Below are 25,377 nucleotides of genomic sequence, written 5' to 3'. Positions count from 1 at the left end.
GAATTTCCCTTCAGAAGTGTTTTTTTCTGAGCATCTTTTGTGAGCTAGGCAGTATGCTAAAAGCACTGGAGTGAGCACAATAAACTTTGCCCTCAGAGTTCACTGTTTGGACAGGGAGACATAGAGAACTACATAACTGTAGAAAAATGTAATAAGTACTATAAGGAAACAAAGAGGTGGAAATAAGTAACCAGAATGCTTCAGTGAGACACCTTCTAAGATGGTATTTTACTTGGACCTAGAAAAGGAGGCTCAAAAATCAGCCAATGGGGCATCCACAGTTGCATAAAGTAGAATGTTTAGGAAGCTAAAAAAGTTTCTTGGGGTATCTAGAATTTAGAATGACCAAATGAGTCATATCAAATCAGGGTATGATGTGGGCTGTGGCAAAAAAGAGGTGCAGGGCAAGTATTTCTAATGGGAGGTGGCAAGAGACTCTGAAGAATATAGATAGACTGTGGCAGGCTCTGTAAACCATGCTAGACTTGACACTTTACCATGTATGCAGGGAAAGCCAGTTTTTAAAAAATAGGTGGGAGTTTATTTTTAATCATAAAAATAAAATAATGAGAAATAGAGAAGTCAATATATTCAAAAAGAGCAGGGGAAGAAATCACCCATAAAACCTCCCTTTAAATATAGACAATATTTAAATCCTTATTAATTTTTTCCAAACACAGAACTGTGACTGTATTGCACACAGGGATTTTTGGATTTGGTTCATGTGCTGTCACATTAAGAAGGATTCATTTAATGAATTTTTAGGATTTGGTCAATATATGCATGTACATTCTTACTGTATTGCCTACCAACACTGAGTGGACCTTTGTCTGGCAGGCAGGGGTCATATAACCACACCTATTTTTTTTTAAACATCATTTGAAGCTAAGGACAGCTGAGTTCTTACCTAAAATAATATTACCCATCACATGGTGGAAAACCAGGCATTTTGCCTCATAAACGAATGATCAGTAATTTATTCCATCTCCACTCATCTCTTCTGGGGACCTGAAATGCTAAACAAATGCACAGCCCTCATGCTTTTTTATCAGAGGGCTCAACAGATGACAAAGGACAAAATTTTTAGTTAGGACGAAAGAATAGGCAGTAGTTAAAGATGACTTCCCTGAAAGGTACAACTCCTTTTGTTTTTTATTTATGGATTGAAAAGTGAAATCCTTGAATGTACACCACAATCATATTCTCCTCATTCTCAGCCATAGTTACAGAAGATATCCTAGATTCTCCTGATGACAGGAAAGCACCTCAGAACACCTATTTCTATGGTGTTATGTTTTATGACTCTGAAGAATTATGACTCACATTCAGTTTTAAAATTATTTAAATCCAAATTATATTAGTAAAAGGATAAAAAAAAGATGTATGAAGGACAGAAAGCAATCTGGGAAAGTTTCAATGCCAGATGCTTTTTTTTCTCTTTACTGGGAATTGTAATAAACCAAGTCATGGGTCTGTAGCAGGTTTAGAGCCCTAAGTTCCCGACCAGACTTCAAGAACTCTCAGACAAGAACACCTGCTCTGACCTTATTACAGGACTGCCAATGTGCAGAATTACTGTTGGAAAACAAACTAATTTTATGCCCAATTGGAAGAAAGCCTTTCTTAAGAGCCTTTACTCATGCTCAGGTAGCCAAGATAGATGAACAATGGGGTTTTCTTTTTGTCTTATGTTGGAAAAGCTGATGATCTTAATAAGACTCCAAGGGCTGCTAACCATATAATAGTATTCCAATATGGTACACTTTATTAAATTGATGCAGTCCACCTACTCTATTCAGAATTTCAAAATGTTAAAGGACCATCTGCTCAAGATTCACCAACTGAGAACATTATGAAATCTCATTCAGCCCAAGATACTACCCTGAATTTGATGAATTGAAATTTCTTTCATTTCTTCTGTACTTGATGATGCCTCTGATGTCATACATTCTTTAGATGCTGTTATAACTGAGGTTTTATTAGTAAGCCCATTGTAAATGTATCTGTAAGTACAACAGTCTCTGTGTCAGAGAAAAACTTTGCTTAATTGCTTTTCATCCTTGATAAACATGTAGTCAATGGTCAGTGAATATATATTTCATATTACAAGACTGACTAAATGTGTTCAATCATATCTAATCAGAGACAGAAGTATGTTTATTTTTTTAAGGGAACCAAACTTTATACATAAACAGTGGGAAAACGACGAACATAATTAGGCAAGACTTAAATGACAAGCAGATTGAACATCATCATTTATTTTCCACTTATATAGCATCTTTCATCAAAAATTTCAATCTGTCTTGCCAAATGTTCTTGTCTCAACCTGGAATAGGATTATCTACAGTGTTACAAGTGCATTATGAATTTCACACTGAACAACTGACACGCATTCAGTCTTTAGGACTCATTGCTAGTATTTACTTCCTCCTTGCCTCCCACATCACCAAGTTCCCTTTTGTAATATTCATCCCAACACCTAATGCTTCCTTTCTCTCCAACACTTGATACCTGCATGTCTAGGTCTTTTATACTTCCTATCTGGGCCCCTGCAACAATCTTCTTACTCATCTCCCTGTCTTCAGGCTGCCCCCTCAGTGGTCACCACATAGGTTGTCCACAGGATGAGGTCTAAACTCCATTAGCAGGAAATCAAGGTCCTCCACGTCTTGACCCAAACCTGTCTCTCTCCAGATTTTGCACTCACACTCTTACACCAATGGCCTGAACCAGGTGAACTTCAACCAGATCAAGAACAACATGCCCGGAGCATTTCTATCAGCTCCTCTCACCTTTGCTCACGTGCTCCCCTGATGCCCGCAGTCTCAGCACAGACTGCGGGCATCATCCATCTCCAGCACAGACTCAGCGCCTGCTATGTGCCCATCAGCATGACAGAGGTTGAACCTATTTTGTCTCTAATCCTCACCCCAATTCTACAAATTATGTCCAGTCTGTCATGGTGAGTATCAAAGAAATCAAAGACTTTGAAAAGGTAGCTAGTGATGAGCCAGAGTTCAAACTCAGGCCTCATTCCATAGTTTATATTCTTTCTAAAACTGCAGGCTTCCTGGAATACCACCACCAACTCCATATTTACCAAACCATGGGGGTTCCTGCAGAATCTGGTTCAATTTAACCTTTACCACAGAAGTCGCTGTCTTATCATCTCCAATCTAATAATCAGTGCTTACTCAGAACTGCTACTCTTACTGAGTCCTTCCTGCTGCACTAAATCCTTTTATTACCTTATATTATTAATTACCTTATTCTTTTTCCCCCTTTTTTGCAGTCTTATGGCCTCACATTGTGTGTCTGAACACAGAAGACACTCAATGGTCTTATAATTGAGTCATTTGTACTTTGATATTATTTCCCATGGATAAAATTCCTACCAGGGAGGATAATTTTGGTAACTAAATAAAAGATGTTCAATAATAAGTGTTGAGCCCACAAACTGGAAAGATCAGAGGACAAGGCTAATTTGGTGGCTTAAAAATGTTATCAAGGACCCAAGCTCTTTCCATTTCCTCACCCCACCACCTTCAGGACATCTGCTTAGTCCCTCACAGAGGCAAAAGAACTAATGCAGTTCTAGGAATCACATGTAGTTAAATTTCTGGCTATAGACAAATATACTGCTCTTCTTTCATATTTTATTAAGGAGGAAAACATTTTCCAGAAACCCCTCAGCAGATTTCCCCTTAGGTCCTTTTGGCCAGGACTGAGTCGCATGTCCATGTACTAGTTGCAAGGGAGGCTGTAGATGATCTAATACTTTCAGCCTCTATTGCTGGAATTAACTCAGCCAGCCAGGTAGAAAGGGGAAGAAAATGGTGCTTGAATAGGCAACCAATAGTGTTTGAAAACTGTTAGATAAATATTAATGCAATGATAAACTCTGTGTAAGGAAACTCTTCCACGTCCAAACAAATGAATTATCATCAGAAAGCTTTGCTAATCAGGTTTGCTAATGCCACTGCAAGAGAGTGCTGTTTGCAGTAGAGGGAGGAGACCAAAATTGGAGTCTCCCAGTTCTTCAGCCAATGAACTGTAAATACGTTCCTGTTCCTCAGAAATCTAAATATCACAATCTCTTCCACCATCATGACCATCACAAGGAAGGGAGGCCAAGCAGGAAACCAGCCCTTTTGAGCTTCCCTATGGTTCTCCAAATACCTTAATATAGGCAAAAATTTCAAGAGAGTTAAAAACTGGAAGTGGATGTGAAGGCATTTATAAGCCTTTGCCTTTTTCTATTTATTCTTCTTTGCTGCTTCTAATAAGAGAGTCTGCCTTATAGCACCACCACCACCACCACCATCTGTTTCCAATTCTGGAATCAATGTAGACATCTATCAACGGAGAACCACTTAAGAAAATTCTAGTACACTGGAAAACAATGCAGCCACTAAAATGTTGGATCTGAACTAGTGACCATGGGAAGTTTTCCAAACTAAACTGTTCAGGAAGAAAAGCAAGATGCAGAGCTGTATGTACATATACTCATTTGTGCTTTATAATATATTTTAAAACAGTGGTGGGATTTATATAAATGTACAGAAGTGTACTCTATTTGTATGGAAATTTCTAGAAAGATATCTTAGGAATTGTAGATGGTAGTTACCATTGGGGAACAGGACTGGGAATCTGTGGACTGAGTACCTTTTGTTTTATATATTTTTTTGGTATAGTTTGCTTTTATCCACCTTGTTATTTTCTTATTTTTAAAAGAGTCCCCACTGTCTACATCCTCAAAATGAGACTAATACCCAAATGCCTTCAAAATTAGTATATTCAAGATACTTTATTTCCTCTTAGGCCCTACGATTTTACTAATAGCAGCAAAATAATGGGCCTCAATTTAGCATAGTAAGCATTTTTGTAACTCAAACTAACTTGATGATTTAGTTTATGCAATTAGTTTTAGAAAAACTCCCTACTTTAAAAAGGGCTTTTAACTGCAACTTTCCAAGTAAAACCATGCATTAAAAGGTAGTTCTATAAATTTTATTATGGAACTAAGCTGGAATTACTAAGTCATAAATTTGAGATTTCAAATGGAAATCTCATTTTAAAAATATTATACAAATGTTAACATTCTTCTTACAGAACTCTTCACAAAATACCTACCATCTCTTCAAGGGGCCATTGCTACTGAAACATTTCCATTAAAAACTCAGTTTTCTAATGCTCACAGCTTTGTATCTGTATTTTGTGGGAAATGATGTTTCCAATACAAGCTCTTCACTGAGAACACCACAGGAGCAGATGATGGCCATGTGTGATAGGCGCGCACACACACACACACACACACATGCACACACACCACATCCATGGAGGCTGGCTGCAAAGAGTCAGAGTCTATCTAGTGATTGCGTATAGCTCATGTGATTCCTGAGGATGAGAATCTTTTATTTGTGTTTCTCAGGTTTTAAAGTTTGGTTTTGCCTTTCAAAAACGGTCTCTGTAATAACAACTACAAAAAGCAATAAAACTATATCCTTCAGGTTGAAGTTTCTCAGAAGCCAAAAAAGAACTATTTTCATGTAAAAAAAGTTTTTGATGGTTCTAGGATTTATTTATAAACACAGCAATACTGAAATCAGATTACAAAATATATTTGAAATGTTTGCATTTAATGAATTCTTAAAATATTAACAATTGACCTTTCAATATGCATCTGCCCTAGAGATCCAAAAATTACATTCCTAGGAAGAAGTGCTCATGTTTGGAGAGTGAAAAAAACAGTCATAGCAGCAATGTTCACAACAGAAAACAACAACTACCACCCAGAAATAATCCAAAGGTCTCCAGGCAATAGAATGGACATATATACATTGTGTGTATTTGTACAGTGGAACAAAATGAACCATAGCTACAAGAATTAAAATAGATAAAGTTTAAAAGAAGCAAGTTAAGAACATAAGAGGTATGAATTCTACTTTATAAAGATCACAAACTCTTGTTTAGGTATAAACAAGGTGACAGAATGAGAGAGAGAAAGCAAGGGAATGGTTAACACAAACTTTATAGGACGGCATGACCTCATAGGGGTGGGGAGGCTGGTGATACAAGGATATGCAATCAGGGAAAAGGTAACAGGGTCAAGTTTGATTTCTTACCCTGGATTTCATGTGCAAGGGTATTTCACATTATTTTTTAAGTGACGTATCTTCTACATGTAATATTTTATAATTTATAAACATTTAAAAAGTAAAAATTATGGAACAGTTACACAGCAAAATTAAGTGTGAGTGTGCAAGTTATGATGAATAACATCTTTAATCCTATTGTTCTTTTTCTGGCTCTGTACTTAACTCTTTTGGTAATAAGGTTAAAATCTAAATTTGAGGCCCATTTAATTGTGAGCAGGAATCAAAGGCCCTCAGGCCACCCCCTGCAACAGGTCCTGATTTAGTATTCCTAGGTCATCCTCCCCACAGGTTCACACCCAGGAACAGGAAAGATAGTCAAGAGAGAGCCCTCAAATTTCCCCCAGGCTACAGATTAACTCCCAGGCAACCTGCAAACCACCCTTGTCTGCATTTAGGCAACCCATTCCTCCAGGGTTAGCAGGAAGAGGAAGAGCTGGGAGGGGTCAGCCAGCAGAAGGCTTCTCCAGAGGAGCCGGACAGCCAGCAGCTGCCAAGAAGAGACCCTCCTCCTCCTCCTCCTCCTACATCCTTCTGAGCAGCCTCACATCGAAGGCTACTGTAGCTGTTTTCCAAGCTGAGCTCTAGAAGTCTGGGTGGCAGTTCTTCCCATTCATTCCAACTGAAACCGGGCACAACAATCTCTGTCAACTGTTGCGCTCACAACGCTACGAGGTTATTCAGATGCTTTGCTGTTAGAATTGGCCCTCCCATTTTTTTTTTATTAGCAGAAATTTAATCTGCAAGATGCAAAGGATCAAACAATAAGTAGAAAACTCTTCCAACTCCTCCACTTCTAACTGTTTCAGTTTCTAAAGGCTGGAGATCATTACCAACAAAAAGTCCACCTTTGTGACATTTATACAAACCTGTGATCCAGAATTGGGGAAAAATTACTTGAATAAATGTGTTCAAATATTTTAATGTCCCAGAAATGAAAGACAGATTGTTATTTATTTTGCAGCAATATACAGAAGTCTTCCATGATGCAGACACACCCACACAGCCAGCATATTTCCTATGAGGTCCAGCAGCTCACACAGGCAGAATTCAGGCGAGATGGAACCTTCACTGCCCCAGAGGAAGCCCTGCATCTGTCCCCATGGGGTGTCTGAGGACGTCGGGAGGAGCCCTGATTCTTCCCATGCACACTACATTTCTCCACAGCTATGTCCTCTCCCAGCTCACAGCTGGGAGGCAGGCACCACAACCTTTCAGACTCTGTTCCAAAAAGTCAACTTTATGGAGCCTGCAGTTTCCAAGGCAGGAGTCAAAGATATCCACTTGCCAAAGGACCAGGTGTTAAAGTACAAAGTTAGCTTCCAACTCAGTCTGGTTAGATCCAGGATTACTTTCGAATTGACAGGGAAGAAATGGATTGTTTCCAGACAGCAGTGGGCACACGCAAACCCAGCTGTCTGTTCACCTCTTAAATCACATACATTAGAGTTATATTTTTAAAGGACCAAACATTAAGGAGCTGGTAGCTCATTAGAAGTTTAGGTAGTTTAAATACCCAGAAAGTTGCTGAGAAATCAGGGAGGAATTTGGGGTAAGCACAAAGACAACTATTAAGAGCACAAAGACAATTTGAGTCTCCTTCGAGTATCTCATAGAATATCAATGACCACAAAGTTCTACAATACATATTTGCACGGTCTGGTTGAAACTGGAGAACGGTGAAGAGACTTACCAAACACCACACAACAAATCAGGCTGCAGACCAGGATCGCCAACCAGCTCACTCTCCTGCCCGAGGCATTTGCCTGGCAGGAAGGCAGGCTAGACTCTAGCAGCACCTACCATATGACTCACCCTGGACTTTGGAGATACTGCTCACATATCTCTGAGTATTCCTGTGTTTGTCTCAGAGAAACTCCACGCCCTGCACTGTAACCAATACAACTGCCAGCAATAACAGACTGTGTTCAACCCACTGCCCAACAAATGGGCTCTTTGTGCTGCCAGCAGAAGAGATACACATTCTGTACCTTTGCAGAGAGGCACACTAGAAAGGACTCTTGTTATCACACAACTCTAGGATTGCAAGATAACCGTAGAGGGTGTTCAGTCTAGCATTCCCTACTCACGGAGGAGGAAGTGGCTCAACTCAACAAACTCTGGTTGGGCTGAGCCAATGCAAAGCAGTGAACTGAGCATGGAAAGCCCCAGCATGAATGAAGGCAGGTGAGCAGCAAGCGCACCTAGGGAAGGGCAGGGGCTCAAAGGCAGTGAGTCAAGTCAGGAGACTTTGCCCTCTGTTGCTTCTTTCATGAGACAGATTCTCATGGTGCCTTTGCGTGTCAGGCGCAGCGGGACGTGCTGGAGTTGCAAGGGGCACAGACATTCTATCCTCTCCCACCCGCCAGCCTGGTGGTGGAACAATGACAGCCACAGATGAGTGCCATGAGAGGTGGACTGGGCACTACAAGGCAGCACTTAGAGGGGGGGCAGTGAAGAGGGAAGGGGGAGGGGACAAGGTTGGTATAAGGCAGGAAGAAAAAAAGTTCTCAGAAAAGCACTTCAGGTAAAGTGAGTTGTGAACCAGTCAGGCAGCAGGTAAGGGCTTGGAGGACAGTGCAAGGCAAAGAAGGCTGAGAACTGGGTCAGCAGACAGGGATGAGACCTGGAGGGTTCCAGTTAAATCACGCTAAGGTGTTTGGATTTCATCCGAGGGGCTGTGTGGCAGCCACTCAAGGGATTAGGATGTTAGGATGGTCAGATCCCCATTTCAGACCAGTTCCGAGTAAGCAGAAGAGAAAACACATTTTGATGGAAAAGACTGAAGTCTGCTATAGTAACCTAGGGCGAGCGTGGGTGAAGGTTGATGCAGGCTGGCAGGCAGAAGGCGAGAACAGCATCTGAAGGACAGAAAGCAGGCAGCATCCGAAGGACGTGACACCACTTGGATGTGGGGATGAAGAAGAGACGTCTAGGAAAACCCCACTCCTGTTTCATGCCTTCTGGTGACTGGTAAGATCATTCACAAGCTAGACAACTGATAGGAGGCAGGAGGGAGAGATTTGGGATAGAGGAGGATTCAGTTTAAGAGATGATGAATTTAAGGTTTCTGAGGAACATTTCAATACAGAAGTCCAGACAAACACTCAAAGAGAGAAAGGGGCTAAAGAAACAGAACTGGAGCCCAAGGTAACAGTCCCTTCAGGCAATTTACTGAGGGGATATGCACAGACTTTAAGGTCAGGCAGACCTGATCAAACCCCAACTCTGCCATTTACTGGCTTATGACCCTGGGCAAGTAAATTAATCTTTTGGGAACTCTAATTTTGAGTACCAGCCCCTATAACAGATTACAAGCTTTCTTGCTGTCAGTAATTTGTCTTTAAATCTCCTTGGACCTTATTTAAATGAACAGATTCTCAAATACCTGTGTGCCATAAGTCATGTGAAAAACTCAGACTAGAATGGTCTAGGGGACCAGGAGTTTCTGCTCTTGTCATTAAATAGCTGATGCAAAGATCTCAAAACAGAGCGGTTTAAGTGGTATTGATTTAATTCTATGTTGTAGAGTGCATTGGGGGAGAAAAACAGTGGGGTTTGGACAAGAGAATTCTGACAGTCTAATAAAGCCTAGTCAAAGTAAGAGAACTTTACTCTTTGCATAAAATGATACTGTAGCATTTGAGAGGAAGCGTGTCTACCAAAATTAATATTGCATAGTCTCCATCCTCTGGCTCAGTTCAAGTAAAGGTCTTAAATAAATGTTAAACAGTGAGTTCTAGCAAATGGATCTTGCCTTAAACCACATGTTAAATCAACATCATATTTTTTATGTAAGAAATATAAACTTTCTTTGCTAGGTTCACTTTTCTTGTTATACTTATAACCCTTAAAATGAACGTTTTAAAACTACAATAAGATTTAAATTCAGACTGCATACTGAGGCATACAGAATTCAGATCCACATAGCCAAGCCTGTTCATTTTTCCTCTGCTTTGCCTTCAAATTTGGGCTCCCATTTGTCTGATCTATTTTTATGGCTGCCTTCCTGGTCTGAAAATATCTTGGTCACTGGGTATTTTATTTCAGCTCCAACTAACTTGATAAAGCACATTCAGAATCACCTCTTCCTTCCTTCCCGATCCTTCCCTGGTAGCTTCATATATTTCCATTCTTTCATCCACAGCCCAGTTCAGCATACCTACTTCATGATCTGTGTCTCAGTCATAAATATCTCAAAAGAAAAACTCAAGTCTCTAATATAAAATTGTTTCACGATTGTCTCAAAGCCTTCAAGCCATTTCGCTCAATATAGTCTTTAAAAAAAAATTTTTTTTTTGGTATCATTAATCTACAATTACATGAGGAACATTAGGTTTACTTCAACATAGTTTTGATTAAACACAGAGGATACTTCAGTTCACAGCTATAGTCTTCAGGACTTGTTTTATTCATGTGTATCTTCAACCCGGCAACGTGTGGTGTGGCTCAAGCATGACTGGTTTGAGAGACTGCAAGTGCCAAGGAAGGACATGTACCCCCTCTCCCCTACATACTGAGTTCTAATGTGAGGTCCTTGCTGCTCCAGATTGTCTGGATTCTAGATGGCTCCATTTAAAACACACAATACACTTGCCCATCCCTCTTAGCCAGGCTCTAAGATTTTGACTCTCACTGAAATACAGACTCAAGATACCTTCAAATTCTTCCCTCCCTTGGATAGATTCAAACTTCCCAGACTTGAATAGATGCAACTAATTTTCTTTGTCTATAACATCCTCTCCTATCTTGGGGCCAGTAGAGTCAAAACAAAGACGAATAGATGGCCAGATTAGACGGCATCTGCCACTAAACCATCTGCCACTAAGCAAAATCCCTAAGCCACCTGACTCCTGAACCACATTAGTTATCCCTCAGACACAGGGAGATGCATAGTCTGAATGAGAGACTACTGAGACATAATTCTTTCAATTTAAACATTACTTTGAAATACACACACATGCAAACACAAATCTACAGCATGCTTCACACTAGAGGTGTTTAAAATGAAGACCATTTCATCACCACAATGCTTCATACCAAACTGCCCTATGGCATCCATCAAAGGAGCAAGTCACATCCGGGAAACCATTACCCTGGTCTATAGCATGATTTTCTATCACATTATGCTCCAGGGTTGTCTAAATTTCTTCAGAACCCAGTTCAGGTTCTGCGACCTTTTGTGACCCAAAGCATGCTCCTTGCAAATTCAGGGTTAGCTACTTGCTTTATCAAACCATTCCCTATTCTCTTCTCCCTCTGAACACCTTAGATACCTTTCATACTTCTCTTTCTTATGAAATATCTCATGTAATTCCTTCAACCAGGGCCCTGAACTGAGACTCAAGTCTGTTTAAGTAGACAGGAGAGTTAGCTGCTGACCTGTTACCCAAGAATCAACAAAGGCAGGAAAGTCTTCTGAAAATAAAAGATTTCCCCAGTAAACTGGTGCAACCCCTTTGAAGAACATTTTGTCCCCATCTCATCTTTAAAAGACACACACCCCTTGACCCAACAATTTTACTTTTAGAAATTTATCCATATATGGTTACAGAACAGAGATGTACAAAAATATTCAATACAGTACTACAAAGCAAAATAAACATGGAAAAAAATAATCTCCCTAGAGGGAACTTAAATTACATATCAACAGGAGACTGGTTAAATAAACAATAGATTTATACATTTTATGCAAAAGACGTTTCTGTAAAGATACATGAGAAACATAACAGTGCTTATTTCTGGGAATAAAGATGAGTAGTTGGAAGGAAACACTTCATTTTTCACCTTACGGCCTTTTGTACCACGGGATTTTTTTTTTCTATGAACTTGCACTTTTTAGCTAGTTAATAGGAAAAAAGTGAACCTTCATAATTTAGGCTCATGTGGATGATCTAACTAAACTCTTCATTTATCAATGTTATTTAATCTTTGCTAAACAGGAACACAAATAGAAACTCCAGGGATATACACTGAAATGTATTTGCTCCAATAGTTAATGATTTTATCATGAAGTTTTTATTTATCATTTATCATTTAGGAATCCTTGTCTCAGTCTCAGAAGATCAGTTTTCTTTTCTCTAAGGGACCTGTGGTATGCGTCACAGACTTCTATAAGCCAAGTAGTTCTATTTAACCCCGCCTTGTGCTGAACATGTGCTTACACTTAAAGTTAGTTTTACTATGAAAATTGGGGTGAGACTGGGAGAAGAGGGGAGAAGCCCACAACCTTTGTCAAAACCTTAAACACACACACACACACTCCTTCAAGTTAACATAAATAAAAAGACTGATGCTGTAGAGAAAATGAAAGTTCCTATGGGCAGGATTCTCACCTGACCCTGGTCAGCTTGCTCACTGCACACGTGTGGGCAATACTTATTACTGACTCTATATAAAGAGCTCTGCCCAGTGCTCTGGGCTGCTGCGTGGCTGCAAGAGAGCAGAGACTGGAGTGGTGGCAGCGCCAAGGACAGAGACTGAGAGGGCTGTGGAGGCAGAGAGGCCCAGAGGCAGAGACCAGCATGCGGCATGCAGACTCGCTCTGAATGGATGGCATTCTAGTGATTGACCTGCCACCATGGGAATAAAGTTGGGTATAAACCCTTTCACCCCAAGAATGTTCCACTGTCATTTTCAGTCTCACCACATCAAGAGTGAAGTTGCCCGAAGCTGAAACCCATTGGCAAGACAGATGCCCAGGTCCTGTATAGGACTTAACTGAATCTTCAGGTCCAGAAGTCCAATCTCTCTATTTTTTTAACAAACTCCCCCGGTAATTCCTGTGTTGCTGGTGGTGCCTCACACACTGCAGAAGTAACTATGCTTAGCAAACACTGTATCTTATCCAAAGGAGAAAACACAGCATAGAGTAGAAAATTCAGTGAACAAAGGTGTCTACCACTGCAAGACTCCAGGAGTTTAAAACAAATGACTTTTTAAAAATACTGATGGGTTTTGGAGCAGGCACTGATTATAAACAGAACCCTCGAGGCCCTCCCATTAATGCAACTATTGAGGGGGTCAGGACAGTATGTGGAAGAGCCACCTTTGGGGCTGGGAGGGGGCTCCAATAGTGTAGACTAGTGTTTCTCAAATTGTGTCTGCAAACCCCCAATTCCCAGGCTCTGCCTAGACCAAGGTTCAGGGGTGGAACCTGGGTATCTGCATTAGGCAGACTCTTTCTCCCTCCCACAACAACCCGTTCTCCTGCTCAAATAAATTTTGATGACTACTGAGCCAGTCTGATATTTCCTGAACATCTGGTTGTAAGACTATCTGGGGTCCCTACTATCCTAGCCCTTCCCCAGACCTAGTGAATCAGAGTATCTAACAGAGGTTTTGTGTGTTAAACCAGTGTCCCAGGATAATCTTATAAACAGAAGTCTGGGAAACACCAATTCAAGTCAAACTTATTTTAAGATAAGGAAACCAAGGCCCACACAGTTAAATAATTTTCCCAAGGACTTAACAGCTGGGACATCAGAAACCCAGTAAGCTAACTGTACCTCTTATACCAATACTACTTATGTTTATCATGAGTATCTATGAAGTTTCTGATTCACCATGATAAGGCTATGAGTAGTGACTAATGAAGTCTGAATCCAAAGGACATGTCAGAATGGATGCTGTAGGGCTGTCCAACATCTACCTGCCTCTCAGACTCCCTTCACTTTCAATATCAGGATGAGGAGAAATACAAAAATGTATATAAAAAATATATATGTAAGAAATACAAAACAGCACATCCAACAGAAAAATATAGCTGCCGCATTTATAACCAGATGAGGATGATTCAAAGTCCTCAGATCTCGCTCTTTCTTTGTCAAATATTAGAACCTTTTGTAAAAGAACTCTAATAATCACACACTTTCAATTATAGCATCAGCCTGCACCTTGCTGTTGGGAATGAGATGGGGATGACTCCTACAGAAATTCCACAACCTTGCCCTGGAACCAGTAATCTCTGAATCCATCAACGAGAAACATGGATGAGGAATGAAACCCCCAGCTTGGAAAGCTCACAGCAAGCTTTAATTCAGGGAGAGTTCAATCGAGTTATAATTGCCTCTAATTGGCCCTCCCACACAGTCTCACAATTTACAGCTATAATCAGTTCCACAAAGAATGTGTTAAATTTTTTTTCTACCTTAGAAATCAGAATCATCTCCAGTTAGGTTCTTATCATTGCAGTTTTGAAATTTTTTTAACATACAAAGATATAAAAAAGATGAATGAATGAATAAAAAAAAAAACAAAGATGCAGACAGATCTTTTGGAAATAAGTACCAATCCCTATGACCTAATGAGAACCCAGTGGGATTCAAATTTGAAATGGAGACTGATGCCAACTCTGGAAACCTTTCCGTTCCAGAGCACATGATCCTAAAAACACATTCATCTGGTCAGACATTTTCCACACTCTTGATTTTTATCTTTTTTGGCATGCTTGACTCTCCTCTAATAAAGTCACAACCCTTTGTTGCCATGGAACCCAATTAGACATGGAGCCTGTTACTATGACTTCCCTGCAGATCTAAAAAAAGACCTAGTGACCAATAGAACAGCTCTTTCTTTAAAAAAATAATTTCTAAGGCAAAGAGGTTCCAAAAAGGACCCAACCCTTTTATATCCATTGAAGTATATAAGCTTTCATGCAGGCCAACTTGAACTCTTGAGCCAAAGCTAGCTAGTGTTTTTCAAAAAATTTTCAGCTGGGATATTCCAAAGAAGATGATTTTATAAATAAGTACCTGGCAAAAAGGGTAAAAATGTTCTTAGGATTTCTTCCTTTTCTTAAATTCTAGGCAAGCTTCCTGAAAACTGAGTAGCTGTTTAGCAAACATATGTCAATCAGCAGCTACCAAATTGCAATATTCATTTCCACCAATACTTAATTTTTGCCAAAAGCTCATTATTCCTCTGTAAAGAAAAGATAAGCTAAACAGTACAATCGACCCTGTGTTCTGTCATATTTGGAGCTGGACTAAACCTGTAGAGAAAAATATCTGAGACTAATAGCAGAGCTACTCAGGGAAAGAGAATTAACATTTGTTGAGTGCCTACCATGAGCTGGGCACTTTCACCATATCTCTGTTTTGCAGATGAGGTACCAATCACTCAGAGAGCTTAACTAGCTTGCTCAAGCTGCCATGCTGGAGTGCTTGGTGTCTGGCTCCCAAAGCCAGTCATTCATTCGAAACAACACTTATTTCTGGCCTCACAGCTGTTATGCATTTTGTTAGGCTTCTTGTTCTTTATGATAGAATTCAACAGCCTGTAAAGCCTGTCTATAAAGAAGGCATGGTGTCTATCTTTACTGGCACAAGGGGCCAGTTCTGGCTGCACCCACTTATAATAACTACCATATTTGCTCAGCAGCAGCCAATCCTTGGGAGAATCATGAGTTAAGTCCTGGCCACTTACCTAAGATGATATGGGGCCAGACACCTACTCCATTCCTCAAAAGGCGAGCCGCTGATATGGCCTTGCAAGCCTGGACTCTGCAGTGCGAAGGCCCATGAGGCTCTAGGTGTCTATTCTTATGCAATTTCAGCAATGACTTAAAAGCCAAGGCATGCAGACTCACAACAATTATTCTATCTAATCCTGGGTACCCAGCTTCAAGAAATGATCACTAAGAAGGAATAAGGTAAAGCATGGAAATTAATTCTGAAGTTATATTACTATACCAACCCTTCAGCTAAAGATATTTCACCTATTTTCTTTTGTAATGAATACAACTACTTTTCATTAAAAGAAACTTCAAAACCAACACAACACCACAATGAGATAGCACTTTACACCCCCTAGGACAGTTGTCATCAAAAGACAGATAACAGCAAGTACTGGCAAAGATGGAGAAATCATAACGTTCATCAACTGCTGGTGGGAATGTAAAGTGGTTCATCAACTGCTGTGGAAAATACGCTGGCAGTTCCTCAAAAACTACACACAGAACTATGACCCAGCAATTCAACTTCTAGGAACACACCCAAGAAAACCGAAAACATATGCCTATGCAAAAACTTGTACACAAATGTTTACAGCAGCAGTAAGCATAGAGCCAAAAAGTGGAACAACCCAAGGGCCCATCAACTGATGAATGGATTAATAAATGTGGTATATCCATACAATGGAATATTATTTGGCAAGAAGAAATGAAGTACTGACATGCTACAACAGGGATGAACCTTGAAAACATGAGGTGACTGAAAGAAGCCAGACACAAAAGACCACATTATGCCTGATTCCACTTATAGAAAATGTCCAGAACAGGCAAATCCACAGTGACAGAAAGAAAATTAGTGGTTGTCTTGGTCTGGGGATTTTGGGAGGGAGGAAATGGAGAGTGGTCGCTAATGGGTATGGACTTTCTTTTGGGGCTGATGAAAATGTTCTAAAATTGATTGTGATAGTAATTGCATAACTCTGTGAATATACTAAAACCCATTAAAATGTGTACTTTGAATGGGTGAACTGTGTGGCATCTGAATTATATCTCAATAAAGTTATTAAAAAATAAAAAAGGAAAAACCATCATAAATGTTTTTTTTTGTTTTTGTTTTTTGGTATTTTGGTTGTACCACTAAAAAATAGCCTAACCTTACAAGACAGCCTGACCTTAGACAAGTTACTTTGTCTCTGGGTTCTCAGTGCCTTGTTAAGCAAACAAAGCCTATGTCTGAACCAGATACATCCTTCCAGCCCCCATGAGGCAAAGGAATCTGCTACTTTTTATGTGAGGGTAAAACCCCTTGGATGAAAACCTCAAAGGTAGTTGTCTTGCCAAAGGGTTTCAGCCCCGGACAAGTTTACTATGGATTCAATGAGACCAAAAAAATGACAGTGGAACATTCTTGGGGTGAAAGGGTTTATACCCAACTTTATTCCCACGGTGGCAGGTCAATCGCTAGAATCCCGTCCACTAAGAGTGAATCTGCATGCAGCATGCTGGTCTCTGCCTCCGGGCCCCTCTACCCCCGCAGCCATCTCAGTCTCTGTTCTTAGCGCTGCCACCACTCCGGTCTCGTCTCTGCTCTCCTGCAGCCTTGCTGCCCGTGTTGCCCAAGCACTGGGCGGAGCTCTTTATATAGAGTCAATAGCAACGTATCGCCCACACATGTGTAGTGAGCTAGCTGACCAGGGCCAGGTGAGAATCCTGGCCACAGGGACCTTCACTTTATCCACAGTACTGCTGAAACAGGGGAGTGTGATCCCATTGGCCTGCTGGGGGTCTAGAAAAGCCTTTTCAAGCTCCCCTAGTTTGGTTCTTACCTCCATCCCAGCTGCTGTGTCACAACCAATTCCTGAACACCTGCTGTATGTTTTCATTACTTCTAGTTCTCAACCCACGTCCACAGGGAGATAGGTACTGGTTCTGCTCTACAGATGCACAACAGGCTCAGAAAGATCATGCGAGGTGACCAGGGTCACACAGCTACAAAGTGGCGGAGACAGAACTTGAACTAAGAACCTGAGTTCACAAGTCTGAGCTGTTTCTCTCATGCCTACAGCAGGGTTCTTCAAACGGGATCCACAGACATTTTCTTGCAGTTCCACGAGGTCGCTACAAACACTTTTAAATGTGTTTATTTAGATGGCAAAGAATATTAACACAACTGCATTTGGGTGATCATAGAGATAACCAGCTGCTAACCAAGTACCATCCTGGGGTTTCAAGATCTTCTTACTGCTACTCATGCTGGGGCCAGGTACTTGTATTTCTTTAGTTCTTGTGGGTTGACAGAAACCTGCTGGCTGACTGGATTGGTTTCCCAGGGCTGCCATAACGAAGTCCCACAAATTGGGTGGTGGGGATGTTACAGGGGATGTCTACTTAAATAATTTTCAAGCATACCCCTGTCAGACCATCATGATTCGCCAATACCTGGAGGAAAGCACCCCCCAACATCTTGAAGAAGTACAATGGGCCATTAAAACCCAGGAAACCCACCTACAGTCTCACATACAACAAAACGCTAGGACCCTTCCCTTTTCTTGGTTAAGTCTTCTACAGGAAGGGCTGGATTTATTCCGGCACACCCTCCCCAATATTTCCTTGACTCAATGATTCCTCTGCACTTCCCTTATAGAAGCCCCTGTGGTAGCAGTTCAGGCACTGCCAAGAGAGAACCTATCTTGCCCTCCAGGCCCTCCCTCAAAGCCCAAACTTATTGGGGAGGTACCATTATTTGAGACACCTGAAGCAAATGTGACCTTGAGACATCACTATAAGCAGCCTTCCCTTCTCTGCTCCCTGCCAGGCACCTTCCTGTGGTACAATGGGACCTTATACAAAACCAACTTTGCAAACGCTTCTTGTCTGCTCATCACCCTGGTCCCTAGGCTGAATCTGTATGGGGGGAACTGAGTTTGCCAACTCCTGGCCTTAGATTCCCGTCACAAGGGAGCAGTCCTCCTGCCTTTAGTGGCAGGGATCTGCCTCACTTCCTCCATTCTGGCCATGGGAGTGAGCGCCAGTGCCCTGGGTTACAGTATTACGGCCCTAGAAAAACTGGAATGGAGGTTTGAGGCAACTGTCCAGGCATCTGCGGCCTCTCTGGCATCCCTCCAGGGGCAAGTCACCTCCTTGGCCCAGGTAACTCTCCAAAACTGCCAGGCTTTAGACCTCCTTACTGCAGAGAAGGGACAGACCTATCTATTCCTCCAGGAATAGTGTTGTTACTATATCAATGAGTCAGGACTCATGGAGCAAAATGTTCAAACACTACAAGAACTAAAAAAGGAACTCCAGGGAACCAGCATATCAAATAGTAATCCGTACAGCTGGTTTCAATCCCCTATTATGGCCTGGTTAGTGCCTCTCCTAGGCCCTGTTGCAGCAATCTGTTTTATAGTCCTTATTGGCCCATGTGTTTTCAGGTTCCTTCAACAGCGCATAGTGGAAATATCACACATAAATGTCAATCACTGTTACTGCACAAGTACTCACCCCTCCCGACTGAGCCTTCTCTGGCTGTCAACCAGCCTTAAAACCCCCTACGATGCCCCTTGTCAGCCGGAAGTAGCCAGAAGGAGTCGTCGTCCATTATGACAAAAAGGCTGGAATGTAAGGCTGGAGGTACCGGAGGGAGGAAAGCGAGGACAGTGCAAGCGGAACAAAGACAGCACCAGATAGCTCTGTGCCATATAAGGAAGGAACGGACAGCTCTTCCTGGATTCCAGTTCTGTGACGTGCAGACAAACCCCGGATGCAGATCCCCTCCATCCAGAAGGAGGAGACCTCTGGCTGTCCATCACCCGACACTGAGCCAAAAAAATTCCCCACATACCCCTGGCATGGCCCACTTCCCCCTCCCTTCCCTGTGCTTATAAAATTCCCTGCCTGTCTGTCTGGTTGGGCGCAACTTCTCCGGCCTGTGTCTGTGCAGACGGGTGAACCTCACCCGGGATTGTGCTCAAATAAACTGCCTGGCCTTTTGTTGCCTCTAGTCACCTGCTCATTTCAGTTAGAATTTATCTTACAGGTGGCTTAAACAATAGAAATGTATTCTGGAGGCCTGAAATCAACGTATTAGCAGGGCCACGCTCCCTCTGAAGGGGTAGGGCAGGACTATGCCATGCTTCTCCTAGCTTCTTTCCAACCCTCTGTCTTCCTGTTTTAGGCTTTCTTCCTGTACCTTCCCATCATTTTTCCTCTGTGCATGTTGGTCTCCAAATCCCTCCTTTGTATAAGGACGCCAGTCATTGGATTAGGGCCCACCCAAATAACCTCATTTTAATTTGATTACCTCTGAAAAACCCTAGTTCCAAGCAAGGTCATGTTCTGAGGTACTGGGGGTTAGTGCTTTGCAAAGGCAAAACTCACTCCTGTGTGTCACATGTGTGTGTATGGAGGGGGTAAGGGGTGTTTTCACACCAACAATTCTACACCACCAACTGGGTGTCCTGCAATTTAACCCAATTCTGATACTATCAACCTGGAGGCAGCATCAGCTCTCACAGGTTAAGGGCTCAGTCCCCACGGTTGCATCCTGCCCCCTCTCCCCCCACTTGAGACACCAGTCTGAAGTCCAGGCTCTCATCTGTGCTTCTGACCAACCAGCTATAAATTTGAGGTCCTCACAGGCACCTCCTCGGGTTGATTACTTTGCTAGAGCAGCTCATGGAACTCAGGAGAACACTCACTTACTAGGAACTGGTTTATTATAAAAGGATATAACTCAGGAACAGCCAGATGGAAGCCTTGCAAGGGGCAAGGTTTGTGGGACGCTCCATGCCCTTCCTGAGTGCACCCTCTCCCAGCCCCTCCATGTGTTCACCAAGCAGGAAGCTCTCAGGACCTTTTGGGTTTTGAGGGAGACTTCATTACGAAGGCATAAGAGAGTACTAAACCACTGGTGCCTGGTCATTCAACCTCCAGCCCTTTTCCACTCCCCAACATGGTAGGGGGACATGACTGAAAATTCTCATTCTCTAAACCCTGGTTGGTTTCCGGGGCAACCAGCCCCATCCTTAGGAGCTTTCCAAAAGTCACCGCATTAACAAAACTCAGGTGTGGTTGACAGGGCTTTGTTATGAATACCACACGACACTCCATTCACCTTTATCACTCTTAGGAAATTCGACAGGTTTTAGAAGCTTCATGTCAGAAATGGAGACAAAGACCAAGTATATACTTATTGTAAGTCACAACGTCACAGACTTCAATGTCTTTTAAAGGGGACACAACTCAACCCATAACACTGACTTTAAATATCAATGATGCCACAGTTGCAGGTGGTCAGATGACCGCACAGTGAACAGAGATGTCACGCACTGCATTTTTTTAACAAAAAAGTTAATAGAGCCATTCCATATCATACAGTAGGTAATAGAGGCATTCCAACTCAAAACGAAACCTGTCCTGTAGGAGTCACTACTATATTGACATTGTAAGGAGCAATTTAGATTATCTGTATATTCAGTTAATGTTAAATTATTATTGTCTTTGTATTTTATATGTATTTGTTTGAAATTTTTCATAACACAATGTTAGAGGAAGATTTCCTCAAACTGTTGGTGAAATCTGCTAACCAAAATTGTTATTCTTAAAGAGCATCTAAGTAAAAACACCAATTAGCATCTTTGAACAAACATTTCTCTACAAGCCAAAAGCAGAGAGAAGATAAGTTTTAATATATGGAAATAATAGTACATGTCTTTCCTAATTAGACTTATTTTTAAAAAACGTGTTCCCAAGGCTTTAACTAATCATCTGATGTCCTTAAACACTGAACTCTGATGAGAGAAAGCCCTGCTGTCTGCTGGAATGTGTGACCTCAAATATTACATTAATATCTACGTATGGAATTCTTTTTTTTTTTTTTTTTTTTATTGAAGGGTAGTTGACAACAGCATTGCATTACATTAGTTTCAGGTGTACAACACAGCGACTCAACATTTATATACATGATATTTCTAGGTACCAGGTATCACCCTACCAAGCTGTTACAGTATCTTGACTATATTCCTTATGCTATACATTACATCCCGGTTACTTATTTATTTTACAATTGGAAGTGTGTTTATATATATATATATATATATATATATAGTGAGGGCATCTCTCATATTTATTGATCAAATAGTTGTTAACCACAACAAATCTCTGTATAGGGGGGTCAATACTCAATGCACAATCATTAATCCACCCCAAGCCCAATTTTCGTCAGTCTCCAATCTTCTGATGCATAACGAACAAATTCTTACATGGAGTACAAATTCTTACATAGTGAGTAAGTTACATGGTGAACAGTACAAGGGCAGTCATCACAGAAGCTTTCGGTTTTGTTCATGCATTATGAACTATAAACAGTCAGTTCAAATATGAATATTCATTTGATTTTTAAATCTGATTTATATGTGGAAACCACATTTCTCTATTATTATTATTTTTAATAAAATGCTGAAGTGGTAGGTAGATACGAGATAAAGGTAGAAAACAGAGTTTAGTGTTGTAAGAGAGCAAATGTAGATGATCAGGTGTGTGCCTGTAGACTATGTGTTAATCCACGCTAGACGAGGGCAATAAACATCCATGTATGCAGAAGATTTCTCTCAGAACATGAGGGGGGAGGTTCTAGGCCTCACCTCTGCTGCTCCCCATTTTCTCACCAGATGGCCCCCTGCGACTGTGCCTGTCTTAGGTTGTTCCTCCCTTGAGGAATCTTACCCGTCTCTGGCTAACCAGTCATCTTCCGGGGCCATACGTATGGAATTCTTAACTCATTCTTTTCTTGTTTCCTTCCATTTCTCTATCGATCCAAACATGCATTTTGCATTATGTGCCAAGCCCTGGAGATACAATCCATGCCCACTTTTTAGTGGGGGGAGAGTGACAAGAATATATAGGTTCACAATAGACTTGGTGACAGGTTGAGTGGGGGAGCACCCAAGCCAGGTGGAAGATGAGAAATGGAGTCAGTGAAGACCCTTTCAGTATATTATCTTACATATGCCCTCAACACCTTTCTAAGCAAAGAATTATACTTATTTTTTACATGAGTAAATGGTAACTCGAAGGGTTGAGCAAACTGCCTAGATGAGCTCACACAGCCTGCAAGGACTTGGAGTCCAGGCCCTGGCACCCCACTGCACCCTCGGAGCCCTCAGCACACCAGAGCAGGGCTTTCACATGGCTTGCATTCACAATACCAACCACTTCTCATGGCCTCCACTGTGAGCATCCTTATCCGAACCACTCCCGCCACTTCCCACAGGTCTCCCTGCACCAGCTCATGCCCCTGTTTAACTCAGTGATCCTTTCAACCATGTACTGGCCCATGAACTGGCCACCCCACTGCCTCTTGGACCTCATGTCATCCTTACTCAGCCTGCTGCTGCCAGTGGCCTCTTTGACGTGCCTCAAGTACAACAGGTGCACTCCTGCTGCAGGGAGTTTGCACTTGCTGTTCCCTCTCCTTGGGACGTTCTTTCCCTAGACAACTGCATAGCTCACTTCCTCAGGTCTCCCTCCATGACACCTCTGAGAAGAGCTTTCCTTGAATCTCCTATTTAAAACTGCTTCCCTCTGCCCCTATATACCTTGGGCACTGCTGGCCCCCTTTCCTTGATTTGTTTTCAACGTTACACTATCACCATTTAACATATTATATATTTAACCTATTGCTCTGGTTTGTCCACTTTGCCGTACCAGAATATAAGCTTGATGAGGGTGGAGACGTTGGTTTTGGTCCCTGGAATGCCTGGCACATAGTAGGTGCTTGATACATATTTGCTGAATTAGGCTGAAAGCATATTGGTTACCAGCTTGATGCACACTTGTGCTGCTTATAAATGGACTCTGGCTGGACATTGCCCACATAATATGCTCCTAAACTGGTGGTAGGGGGTGATGAGGAGTCAGCCAGGCAGTAAGGGGTGGGAAGAAACCAACCCAAAGCGTGAAGGGGAGCTCATCCTTACAGCCAGTGCCACAAAAAGGTTTCTAAATGACCGCTTTCCCACCACATGCTGTGTAGACACAGGCTCCACCAATCTCAATGCTACCATCCAAGGAAGCACCTTAGGGCCAGTAGTCCCAGAGTGCTCAGTCTTAAGGTGTGGTCCTGGGTGAAGGGGACTCCTCACAAACAGAAGTTACGCCCCATAAAAGGCAGCCTACATTTATGCCTTCTCTCAAAGGGATAATTCACAAAAACTGCTGGAGCGCTCTAGAGGTCCTTATTTTCCCCAGGTTATGTTCCACCTAGTCACACAAGAGCTCTTTGCTCACACTGGCCTTTTGTACCCCAGACCTATAAAACCTGACAAGAGCCACCCAAAGAAACTCACAAGGGTTTGATTCTCCAGGAGTTCCCGGACAGCAAAGGGTGGACTTTGAACTCGCCTACATAGTGACTGGCAGGAGTGAGATATTGTAAGCATCTCAGAATTTGCTGAGTCTAGAAAATGGATGGTGAAGAAGCAAGCACAGATTGCATGAGGTCAAATGGCAAAAGCATTCAAAGGATGGGAGATAAAACACTTTTCCCAGGGAGAAGCCTGCACCACAGACTGAATAATGTCTGCCAAATTCCAAACTCATCCTCATTCTAATCCCTTGTAAAAATCCTGGCCATGTGGATCAGACTGGGGGTGGGGTGGGGTGGGGTGGTAAATGTGAGTGACACATAATAATAATAAAGATGGGAAAGCCCTAAGTGGCCGACTTTGTCAGGTTCTTTGGTGCTTAAAGGGTGCCTTTTAGTTCTGAAATTTCATTGAGGAGCTGGAATCACTGCAGAACTGTTTCCAAAAAGCAAATAAAACCCCACAGAGAGACAGTACTATAATTTCTTGAGTTTGCGTCAGTCTGTTTTCTGTAGTTAGAACAAAGGTTACCGGTTTGGGCTACAAAGGCCACATTCCACTATAAAAACCTGCTGGTTGCCATGACAATTAATGGCTCTGTTCCTCCCTTTCCTGCAGTATTCTTCTTCCTTCTGAGTGAAATCAAAGAACCTGTGACACCTATGGTTTAGTATTTCCTGTGCATGACATAAAAATATATATACACATAAACAAAATACTCATCAAAGGGCTAATCAGAGGTGAACTAAAACCTCAAAAATTAGTATCATCTCTCCTCCTCTGCCAATAACATTCCTACAAAAAACTATCAGGAGACATGCCTGCAGGAGGGTGCGAGTATGAATGGAGGGTGCGCCAGAAGGTTTAAAGGCGGACACCTATTTCTTCCCGTCTGGAGCCTCGCGGATGGGTTCTGGGTCAGTTCTTTCACAAAGGGTTCAGGTGAGGCTGGGCCTCCCCAGAGCACTGTCATTATCTGTCTGCAGGTCTGTCCTCCCTAGCCCTAGCTCCTTCAGGGCAATGCCCACATCTGGCTGATCTTAGGGTCGAGCTTGGCACTGGGCTCACATGCAAGCGCTTAGGACAGCACAGGGAGCTCTGGGATAAGGCAAGCTTCTTCTTACACCTTCCATTGAGATCCTGAGTGTGAGCCTAGCCTGCTTCAAATAAACCCTGCCCAAGAAAGCCAGCCGGGAGTTCTAGATCCACAATGTAGGGTCCACAGCTTGGACACCTACAACTCAGAACGGCTGCTGGTTTCCATCACTGAAGCCCTGACCACTGACCCCTCCAGACCTAGGGCAAAACAGAATAAATCAGAACTTTATAAATGAATGTGATTTATCTTCTCAGGACAAAGGCTACTCACCATTTAGCTACATTAAATTGCAAGTCATGTTTGTTT

The 25,377-nt window shown here is 42.0% G+C and overlaps 1 protein-coding gene across 17 annotated transcripts in view; it reads right to left on the bottom strand.

The window, feature by feature from the left end:
- TMCC3 (transmembrane and coiled-coil domain family 3) overlaps positions 1-25,377 on the bottom strand; it is a 271,029-nt gene that overhangs the window by 25,096 nt on the left and 220,556 nt on the right. The window contains exon 1 of one of the 17 annotated variants that reach the window (XM_036891137.2): positions 7,849-8,134. The exons of the other annotated variants lie outside the window; for them this stretch is intronic. The gene's annotated coding sequence lies outside the window, so the exon portion shown is untranslated. Of the gene's footprint in view, positions 1-7,848; positions 8,135-25,377 lie in introns of those variants that run through there. 17 annotated transcript variants of the gene reach the window in all.

Source organism: Manis pentadactyla, chromosome 10 (genome assembly GCF_030020395.1).
Source record: "Manis pentadactyla isolate mManPen7 chromosome 10, mManPen7.hap1, whole genome shotgun sequence".
NCBI lineage: Eukaryota > Metazoa > Chordata > Mammalia > Pholidota > Manidae > Manis > Manis pentadactyla.
The sequence above is the reverse complement of the archived record's forward strand: the minus strand, read 5'-3'. Positions and strand labels throughout refer to the sequence as shown.